Here is an 11,147-nt window from a genome sequence, read left to right as displayed (position 1 = left end):
TAAAAAAAAAAGAAAAACCAGAAATCTTGATTGGGGCTCTCGGAGCCCACTGATGAATCAACTACTATTATTTTGCTAAATGGGCAGAGCATCGATCTGCTGTCTTACTTCTTATCTGTATACTTATAGATCAGCTCAGACCTCATCAGAGACGCGCCTTTGTGTGGTGGACAGTGTTAATGCAGAAATTCACAACTGGCCGAAGCACTGAAGGTGTTTGTGGAGTGTCCCACCACAGATGGGGCACAGACAGGCAGCACACCCTCTCCCTGTAAGGCTCCGGGGAACATTTTAGAGGAGGGGACAAAAAGATTGTAAGAGCCAGAGATCTAAAGAAGCAGAGCTAGTGTCTTCTTGACCACACGTCTCTGAATTCTCAGCCCCTGCGGTAGCCTGCACAAGACCTGTACAAGGTCAAGCCAATCAGCGCTCCTGCATGGGTGGGGGAGGGTATGCTGAGTCAAGCCAATCAGCGCTCCTGCATGGGTGGGGGAGGGGATGCTGAGTTCTCCCTGCATGGCTTCTGGGGAAGGAGAGTCTGTTTTCATTAAGCATGTGGCATCAAGCTCCAGTAGATGTTCCCATGCCTATGAGTACATGGAGACCACACAAATTGGACATTGTAGGTCATTTTAAGAAAAGGACCCAAAGTTGGGAAGAAGGTAATGGGGTGGGAGTGGAGTGGTGAGGAATTTAGGTTGTGGGTGGTGGGTGAATATGACCAGATTATAATAAATACATGTATAAAATTCTCAAGGAATTAATTTTAAAATTCTTGTTTTTAAAAATAAAGAAATTTGGGGCTGGAGAGATGGCTCCGTAGTTAAGAGCACCGACTGCTCTTCCAGAGGTTCTGAGTTCAATTCCAAGCAACCACATGGTGGCTCACAACCATCTGTAATGGGATCTGATGCCCTCTTCTGGTGTGTCTGAAGACAGATACAGTGTACTGATATATAATAAATAAATAAATCTTTAAAAAAATAAAAAAAATTTAAAAGCCAAACAAAAATAAAATTATCATGTTCGTGTTGTTATGGTGTGAACATGGACTGAATGAAAAACTCAGTGACTTCTAAATTCATCTTCTGTGGAACTCAATCATGTAGAAATTCTCATTTGGTGGCTAGAGTCCACAAAGTTTTGAGAATGTTCTCTTGAGCTCATGTATAAACCAATACCTACAGTTATGTGTCAACTGAAACCACCTTGATTAAAGGTAGGACCTTCAGAAGACAATTACAGTTACAGAACATCATCAAAGTAGTGTCCCCTGGATGACAACAGATCTGGTTAGGCCTGGCTAACACCTGGATGGGACAAGCAGAACCCCTGATTGGAGACAGGTGCCTGGAGTGAGGGGGGTAAAGGGGGAGGGGCAAGGAGAAGCAAACACGTCTCTTGGTGCTCAATGGTCTGCATCCCTTGGACTCAGCTTAAGGAAGTTACTCTACCTTGCACTTCCAGGCCCCCAAACTGTGAACTGCAAAAATCGAATTCTTACTTATGTTCCACTAACAAAGAACAGAGAAATACACCACCTACAGTCTAGGACTGGCTGGATGCTGTGCCACACACCTTTCACCCCCAGCACTCGGGAGGCAGAGGCAGGAAGATCCAAGTTCAAGGACAACCTGGTCTAGAGTTCCAGGACACATAGGGCTACCCAGAAAAACCCTGTCTCAGAGAGAGAGAGAGAGAGAGACAGAGAGAGAGAGAGAGAGACACAGAGAGACACAGAGAGAGAGACAGAGAGAGACAGAGACAGAGAGACACAGAGAGACACAGAGAGAGAGAATCCCAGAATACACCAATTATGCGTCAAATGTAGAGTTTGATTAAAGAATATGAAAGGCATTTCCATCAAAAAATTAATGAATTCAAAAATTGGTTTGAGGATGACTAATGGAAATTATGGCAAAGTTTCTGCAAAACACAAACCCATAAAGATGCGGAACAGAACTTAAGTAGCCATCTCCCTGAGGGTGAAGCCCCTTTGTTCTGGTAAATGCTGTGGAAGTATCCCCTGTGCTTTGGTTCCTTAAACATTACAAGCATCCAGAGAAGTTTTTCCCCCTAAAGCCACGAGGTCAAAATAGTGTTTCATGGAAAGGATCGGTGAGTATGAGGAGCAGATATAACGGCTTTGTTGGAACAGAGCTCACCCTCCTTCTGAAAGCACGGTTTAGAATTGAACAAAGACACACAGTTCCTGACCACAAGTTCTTACCATCAATTGTTGCTGTCCCTCCCTCTGACCAGCAGCACTACTAATTGCCATGTTAGTCAGGGTTCTCTGGAGGAGCAAACACACACACACACACATACACACACACACACACACACACACAGAGAGAGAGAGAGAGAGAGAGAGATGTTTGTCTTTCTGTCTATCTTTATATGTCTGTGTGTCTCTATGTGTTTGTATGCATGTATATGTCTTTTGTGGCTGTCTCTGTATGATTTTGTGTCTGTATGTGTATGTGTGTATAAGTGTGTGTCTGGTATCTTTCTGTCTTTCTATGTCTCTGTGTAGGTGTGTCTGTTTGTATGTATGTGTCTGTGTGTGTCTCTATATGAGCTTATGTCTGAATGAGCATATGTCTGTCTGTCTGTCTATGTCTATGTGTATGTATGTATCTGTCTGCATGTGTAGGTGTGCTTCTCTGTACATGAGTTTATATCTATATGTGTGCATCTTTCTGAGTGTATGTATCTGCATGTCTGTGTATCTCTGTGTCAATGTCTAGTAAGAGGAGACATAAACCACCTCACACACTGGAGGCTGGGCTGTATGGAGGCAGAGAGCATGCTGGCTGCCCAGTCCATAAAGTTGGATGCCTCACAGTCCCCGTCTGACAGCAGAGGCCTGAAGCTCCCTGGAGAGTTGAGTCTATGTTGGAAGGCTAAAGGACTTAGTGTCAGATGTCACTGGGCTAGGTTTAGGAGAGATGTACGGTGCCTTTTCCTCAGACTTCTGATCTGGGCCACCCACTGAAAGGTGCCACACACTTTAAGGGTGAGTGTTAACTACTTCAGGTAATCTTTTGTGGAAATGCCCTCACAAACATTCCCAGAGGTGTCTCTCCCAGGTGATTTTAATCTTGTCAGGTTGACAATCAAGGCCCACTATGACAAGTTCACTTGACACCAACCACAGCTTCTGTGTTGTTTAACTTACACATAGAGACTCTGATTCCACCTAACATGATAGTCAATCCATCTCGTACAACTCTAAACTTATGCCTGCAGAGTGGGTAACTGAGCACCTTGGGGTCTACCTGCTTCTTCAATACCCTGTATCAATCACTGTTCTGGTGCTGTGATAAAACACTATGACCAATAGTGACTTTAGGAAGATATTTTGGTCTGTGTCCAGTGGGCTGGAGTTCATAAGGCAGGAGCATGGGAGGAGCATAGAGCGGCCTGATCACATTTCTGTGCACACACAGGTGCAGGAAGCAAGTAGGAAGTGAAGTGAGGTTATAAATCCTCAGAGCTCACACTCAGTAAGAAAGCAACTAGCTTTCCCAATTCCATTGTCATCACTACTAACACCATAACTCCTTTCTTAGCTTGTTGACTCACAGGTATATCATAGCCTAAAGTGGCCAGAGGGAAGGCTTAGCGTTAGTGAAATGTTTGTTGTATTTCCTGGCAGGACACTCCCTTCTCTACAATCAAGATTTCTAGGCCAGCAGAACTCTAAGTTACAGTAGTAGGAAACAAAAGTGGATCACTGGGGTCATGGAGAGCAAAAGCATTCCTGTTGCAATATCCTTTTCAACCCAATGGTCAATTTGTTGCATTTTCCTCTTCAACCCAAATAAAACCATTCAATGAAAACACGACTCAGTAATTAGGAAAACAAACTGTGGTCTATTTGGGGCAGATTTACCACTACCTCTCTATTCCCCTCCTGAGAAATCCCTCTCACTTGCCATGAACCATCCTCTTGTTTCCGTTTAGTCCTCTCCTCCCTCCCCTCTGACTCCTCCTCTTCTGTTTTCTTCCCTGACTCCTCCCCTTCTGTTTCCTCTCCTTTGACTCACCTCCTCTCCCTGTCTAATTATGTATTGCCTTAACATAAATCTACATATCACTCTTTTTGTTTACTATAAAAATAAAACAAAAGAAAAACCTTTGCCTTTAAGCTGTATATGACTATTATGTAAGCTGTATATGACTATTAACACTTGAAAATATTCTAAATGACTATGTTTTCTCAAAGTTAATTATCTTGGATAGGCCATCAAACTAAATTAGTCTTTAACTCCATCAGAAATCTGAGAATGGCCAGATATCTAAAAACATAGGAAGCCTAACACAGTTTCCAGAACTTAGAGAAGTTGTAGAGACAAATCTCTACCAGTAGTCCCCTGTTAGCAATATGTGAGAGCAAGTCTTTGGCCTTGTGGCCCAGGATCACTGACAGACCTAAAAATGCAGGAATCTTGAAGGGCTGATAATTTTGGCTCGGCAAAGATTATCAGTCAACTATTCTGCACAAAGTGTCTCTTTTTGGACAGTAATAATCTATTGATGAATTTGGTAGTTTTTTGCCCAATGGCTGCCTAGCCACCAACTATACCTCACCTCAAGGTAGAGATACTCAGTTTCTTCGTTTATCCCACCAAAGGGGAACTGTAAGGAGCAGTTATGTCTCAACAAAGATAAACAACATTAAATGTCATAATTTGTGGATTTCTGGCATTTTTTAAATCCACCTAACTACAAAAAGCATCTGTGACTCAAATTATAAGTTTGTTATCCAGCCCTTAGCTAGTATTAATTAATCAACTAAAAACAGTGTTTAATAACAGTTATAGGACTGGATCTAAGCCTTATATTCCAAAATGTGTTGTATAGGCACAATGCCTATATGAAAGTAACAATATTAATCTCAATTTTAAATCAGTAAGAAACCATACTAGTGAAAACATTAGATTTGTATCAAATGAAATCATACCAATGTAAAGACTACAACCTCAATCGTGTATCAGTTACAAAGATTTCTACTAATGTAAGATGTAGCTGTGTAATATCTTGTTTGAGAGTAAATTTACTAACCTATCCTTATGTCTATTTCTCTAACTTCCATAATATTAGTACATCCCCAATTTCTCCTCCACCTCCTTTTCCCCACTTAAGAAGGTTGGATAAAGAAAAGGAGAGAAAAGGTAGGAATCCCTGAGTTTAAACTCTCTAGTTCCCTCCTGTCCAAAGCTGCATTTGTAAAGTATCTATAATTCAAAAAATAACCAGAACCATGCACCCCACATAAGGAACTGGGATGAAGATTTCTTATCTGCTTCCAGCTAAACTGGGGCTAAGAATCACCTTTGGGGGACCAAGGGAAAATAGGAAAACTAGCTTTGTCACAGGAGAGCTGGCTGGCATCATTTGCTTCCCAGTCACTATCTGCTGAGAAAGTTCACTACTTAGATGACATCTTGACTATGACAGTCTGAAAGGCTGGACAGGCAAACCAAGCAGTTCTGGAAAAGTCCTAGAAGCAAGTCTTTAAAAGAAGCTGCTTCGATGTAGTTGAGGTAGAATCAAACTTGGAGCTGGAATGGAAGGTCCCAGAATCCCAGCATCCCAAAGTGTGGATCTTTTCAGGGCTGTCTTTCTCTTCTTTCATCCTGCAGCACACAAAACTTACAAGCATCATATAGTTCTGTAAAGACATTCACATGGAGTGTGCGCGGTGCACAGATTGGTTAATGAAGATTAATAAAGATAACTGTCTTTCTTCAGGTTAGTCTGATCATATAATTCTGCATACATGCCATCTTAAAGAATGGCATGTAATAAAAAGTCATGAGAAATTTGTGCCCAATAAATATTACTGGCTGTGTATAGACATTTTAGTCTCGGCCAGTTCCAGAGCTGTCTCTATATATGGAGACATAATAAACATTACCACCTATACATCACCAATTTGTTGATTGTGTCAGTCTCCCTTTTCTTACTGGTCACCAAGAGGTCTCCCTTGGTCATGTCTGATCTTTACCAACGTGGAAGGAACCCACAGCTTTTCTTTTCCTGTGGAAACATAGGTATAACCCTTCCCCCAGCATAATACATTCCCCATTTTCCATTCTGACGTCAGAATATCCTTAATATAAACAGGCTGATTTAATTCAGTGGGTTTTTTCCACAATCCAATGTCTTTCAGCAGCTGTGCTGTTTTGTCCATTAGCATTTAAAGAATTGAAGGTTAATAAGGCACTATGTAATCTATCTCTGGGGGTTTTTGTTGCTCCCTTTTGCCTATTAAGCATCTCTGTTAAAGTTCGATTAGATCTCTCCACAATAGCTTGTCCTGTAGGATTATGTGATATGCCTGTGACATGTTTTATATTATAATATTCAAAAAACTGCTTCATCTTATCAGAGATATATGCTGGACCATTGTCCATTTTGGAAATCTCTCTACCCCTGGCTCTATTTTGTTGTGCTATCTCCCTTGCCTCTTCTTTCCACCATGAGAACCACTGTAAATTTGCGGCAGGCTCTAGTATTGCTCTTGCAATATCTCTCCAGTCTTGGGGGATTATTCTATTTTTAATAGCCCAAGAAATCAGGATTTGTTTTACAAATGGCGAGTGCATTCTAAAATTAATAACACTTTCCTTAAATTTCCTCAGTTCTAGTACATCCACGGGTTGTCATTCAAATTCTTCGTAACCCTGTGGATGGTCATCGCCTGGAGGTCTTTGCTGTACATTAACCGGATAGACTAAAGTTTGCTTTCTAACAACTTTCAGTTGGCTTTCTAATTTTATCTTCTGTCTCTAACTATTTTCATTGATTGAAATTTAAAATTCCTCCCTTAAGATCTGTATCCACATTTCATATCTCTCCTTTTGTCGCTCCTCCTGTTCCTTGAGTTCCTGTATTCTCTGCTCAAGGTTCTGCCTCCACATTTTGAGTTTTTCTTTATATTGCAACTCTGATAGTCTACTGTCTATTAATTTTTGATTAATTAATTTTAAAAACTTATTCTCCAAGTCTTGCTTCCAAACCTCATTTTCTCTTTGCTGCTCAGTCTGATCTGTAAGCTGCTGTGTATTTTGTTCTAACCTTTTTTCCAGTTCCTGTCTCCCACCTTCATTTTCATCTTTCTGTCTCTTATTCTGATCTATAATTTCCTGTCTCTTTATTTCTAATGTTTCTTCTAGGCTGTGTTGCCAAGTCTCAAATTTCTCTTTCTGTTGTTCATGCAGCTTTATAATCTCCTATATCTTGTGTTCTAAGCCCTGCTTCCATAATCTTAGCTTCTCTTTATGTTGTAATTCTGATATTGCAACATCTGCCTTATTTTGATTTGCTAGCTTCAGTAAATTATCCTCTAGACTTTGCTTCCAAATTTTATCTCTAGCTCCTTGCCATTCAGTCTGATCTGTGATTTGTTGAATTCTTTTTTCTAGAGTCTTCTCTAGCTTTCATCTCCAGCCTTCATCCTTCTCTCTCTCTCTCTCTCTCTCTCTCTCTCTCTCTCTCTCTCTCTCTCTCTCTCTCTTGCTTATTTTGACCTAGGAAATCTTGAACCTTTAGTTCTAGTAATTTTTTTTTAAGGCAAGGAATTTTTTATCTAAGGCCTTGTCTTTTGAGAGGACATAGTAAATCAAGAGAATAATTATCACAATAATGGTAAATGATAAGGTGTCTATTTCCTTAAAACCCATCCCTGTCAGACTATCCAAAATATTATGCCATAGATCCCAAAATATATTTATTGTATTTCTCATCTTTAAGTATCAAAATACCTGATCTAGAGCTCTTTGTACCTTTTTTCTGCTGTTCAATTCAGAACACTGCGGTCCTTTTCCATTCTTTATTCCCCAACAGTGGCCTTTTTGGGTTGCAGCTGGCAGCGCTTGTTTGTATGCTAGTCTCAGGCTACCTCACAGGCAGTTGTGCCCCAGAGACTTCTGTTCCTCCCTGTGTTTCTTGATACTGCCCCTGGCTGTAGCTCTCTGTCTAGGGTTTGGGGGAGGGAGCATCTCTGCAGTTCTCTGTAGGCCCCTCAAACCCAGTCAGCTTTTAATCCAACACTCAGCTCAGATCCCTATTTTAGGGGCTGGGGTGGGGGAGCAGTGAACTTTAGACTCAGGTTAGTTGGGTTCTAAACCAAACATTGGGCGCCAATTGTTGATATCCTTTTCAACACAATCGCCAGTTTGTTGCATTTTCCTCTTCAACCCAAATAAACCCATTCAATGAAAATACGACTCAGTAATTAAGAAAACAATCTGAGGTCTATTTTGGGCAGATTTACCACTACCTCTCTATTCCCCTCCTAAGAAATCCCTCTCACTTGCCATGATCAGTCCTCTTGTTCCCATTCTGTCCTCTCCTCCCTCTCCTCTGACTCCTCCCCTTCCGTTTCCTCTCCTTTGACCCACCTCCTCTTTCTGTCTAATGATGTATTGCCTTAACATAAATCTCCACATTCCCATTTCCACTTCATGATTCCTGGATCGTGCCTGTTGGGAGACAGTACTGTATGCTGTGCACTGACTCAGAGCATGCACACCCTTCTGAAGGCCCTGTTTAGAAGGTTGGTTGGTGCTGTACCTGTCTTCAAAGGCATTCCACAATTTTAGAGAGTCAGTTGCTTTAGGACTGTGGGGAACACAGTAAGACTGGCAAATTCTGTGACCATAAGTCCACCACCACACCTCTTTGGCTGTGAAGTGAGTTCTTGGATCAGTAACAGGGCTTTGTAGAATTCTTTAATGGTGTCAGTCCATGGCTGTGGTTTTGTTAGAAACATTGCATGCAGGTAATACGTCCACAGCCAGAATAAGTATCTATTTATCCCACAAGGGACAAAGTGCTGCCCTTTCCACATGGAAAGGGACTTAATGGAATCAACTTGACACTGCTTCTCTCTGCTACTGAGAGGGTAGGCAATCGGCAGCAGCAACAGACAGGTCAACCTTGGCAAATGGAAGGTCATGTTGCTGACCCCACGCATAACCTTCAGCCCCAACACTTTGTCATGAGCCCATTGCCTTAGAGTTAGAATGGGACTCCTCAGCAACTGAGGGCCTCTCTCTTGCTCTCAGTGTCCTTGCTGGGGGTGGGGGTGGAAGTGGTCCAGGGTTTCTTACTCCTTGGAGGCCATGTAGGCCATGATGTCCACCACCCTGTTGCTGTAGCCATTGTCATACCAGGAAATGAGCTTCACAAAGTTGTCATTGAGAGCAATGCCAGCTCCAGCATCAGAGGTGGAAGATTGGGAGTTGCTGTTGAAGTAGAAGAAGACAACCTGGTCCTCAGTGTAGCCCAGGATGCCCTTCAGTGGGCCCTTGGCTGCCTGCTTCAAGGATGCCATCATACTTGGCAGGCTTCTCCAGGCGGCATGTCAGATCCACAACAGATACATTGTGGGTAGGAACACAGAAGGCCATGCCAGTGAGCTTCCCATTCAGCTCTGGGATAACCTTGCCCACAGCCCTGGCAGCACCAGTGGATGCAGGGATGATGTTCTGGGATGCCCCACGGCCATCACGCCACAGCTTTCCAGAGGGGCCATCCACAGTCTTCTGAGTGGCAGTGATGGCATAAACTGTGGTCATGAGCCCTTCCACGATGCCAAAGTTGTCATGGATGACCTTAGCCAGGGGGGCTAAGCAGTTGGTGGTGCAGGATGCATTGCTAACAATCTTGAGTGAGTTGTCATATTTCTTGTGGTTCACACCCATCACAAACATGGGGGCATCGGCAGAAGGGGCAGAGATGATGACCCTTTTGGCCCCACCCTTCAAGTGGGCCCGGCCTTCTCCATGGTGGTGAAGACGCCAGTAGACTCCAGGACATACTCATCACCAGCATCACCCCATTTGATGTTAGCGGGATCTTGCTCCTGGAAGATGGTGATGGGCTTCCCATTGATGACAAGCTTCCCGTGATCAGCCTTGACTGTGCCATTGAATTTGCCATGGGTAGAGTCACACTGGAACACGTAGACCATGTAGTTGAGGTCAATGAAGGGGTCGTTGATGGCGACAATCTCCACTTTGCCAGATGCAGAGCAGAAGGCAGCCCTGGAAACCAGGCGCCCAATAAGGGCGAATCCGTTCACACCAACCTTTACTTTGTTGTGTAAGGGACAAGGCTGGCACTGGAACAGCGAGCTATAGATGGCTCCTTTAAACCAGCTTAGCGAGAAGTCTGAACTGCAGGTCCCCTGAAGTTGCATATTTTCTTTCAGAGAAGGATCTACTTAGTCAGGTTCAAACGCCAGCGGAGGGGAAGTGCGGTCTCTTTCTTTATCCGCCATCATTCTTTGAATTTCCCTTAAGTCTTTCTGCTGTGTTGTGACTCAGAGAACGGATACAAACTCTAAAAACTCTTCTGAGTCAGGCCAGTGTGAACTCACATCTTAATTTTAAAAGATATCTGCGTTCCCACACCGGGAGTCGAACCCGGGCCGCCTGGGTGAAAACCAGGAATCCTAACCGCTAGACCATGTGGGAGACGACAAGCAGCACGTCGAGCTCAGACAAATTGAGTCTCTTTACTCCTCCCATAATTGGAGACTCCACCCATGAGCGGAGGTTTGGTCCTGCGCATGCGTGAGCCACTTTAACACAAGGCTCCATCGGATCCACAGTGTTCGGTTCTTCCCTGATGCTGCTGGTCTCGGTGGGACCAGAGCTCTGCGTAGGAACGGCCCTGGCGCGCAGGCGACGCCTACTGCTGTAGCCACGCCGAGCCGGAAGGCTGGTCACCGTGAGACGCCGTGACCCCGGTGGCCGGGAGGCCGTCTTCCTTCTCAGTCACACAGTTCTCTCTTAAATGTCCTGACCCGGGGGGACTTGGTCTGGGGCGGGTCCTGTACGGCTTCCGAGTGACACCCAGAGGCAGGCGTGGAACAGATCCGATTAGATCCGAAATAGAAACTGTTGGCTGTGCTTGCCGTGGGAAGATAAAGATCCTTGGCTAAGAGAGCGCGGGATCCCAGCAGCCAACAAAGAGGCTAGCAGCTACTGCAAACCTACTGAGCCCAGAAGCCTTCAGGCTCGCCCATCCACGCACCCACTAGCTGCTTTGAAGTTCCCTTTCTTTTTCCCAATCCGTGAGGTAGCTGTTTTCATTTTTAGTGACATCCTTTTGGGAACACCCAAAAT

The 11,147-nt window shown here is 43.7% G+C and overlaps 1 pseudogene across 1 annotated transcript; it reads right to left on the bottom strand.

Annotated features, from left to right (window-relative positions):
• Positions 1 to 9,121: 9,121 nt before the first annotated feature.
• On the bottom strand, positions 9,122 to 10,216 carry LOC308420875 (glyceraldehyde-3-phosphate dehydrogenase-like; annotated as a pseudogene). The gene has a single exon. The product of its transcript is annotated as a glyceraldehyde-3-phosphate dehydrogenase-like (transcript).
• Positions 10,217 to 11,147: the final 931 nt, after the last annotated feature.

The sequence above is a fragment of the Micromys minutus genome (assembly GCF_963924665.1).
Source record: "Micromys minutus genome assembly, chromosome: 5".
Lineage (NCBI taxonomy): Eukaryota > Metazoa > Chordata > Mammalia > Rodentia > Muridae > Micromys > Micromys minutus.
This window is presented reverse-complemented; position numbering and strand designations above follow the sequence as displayed.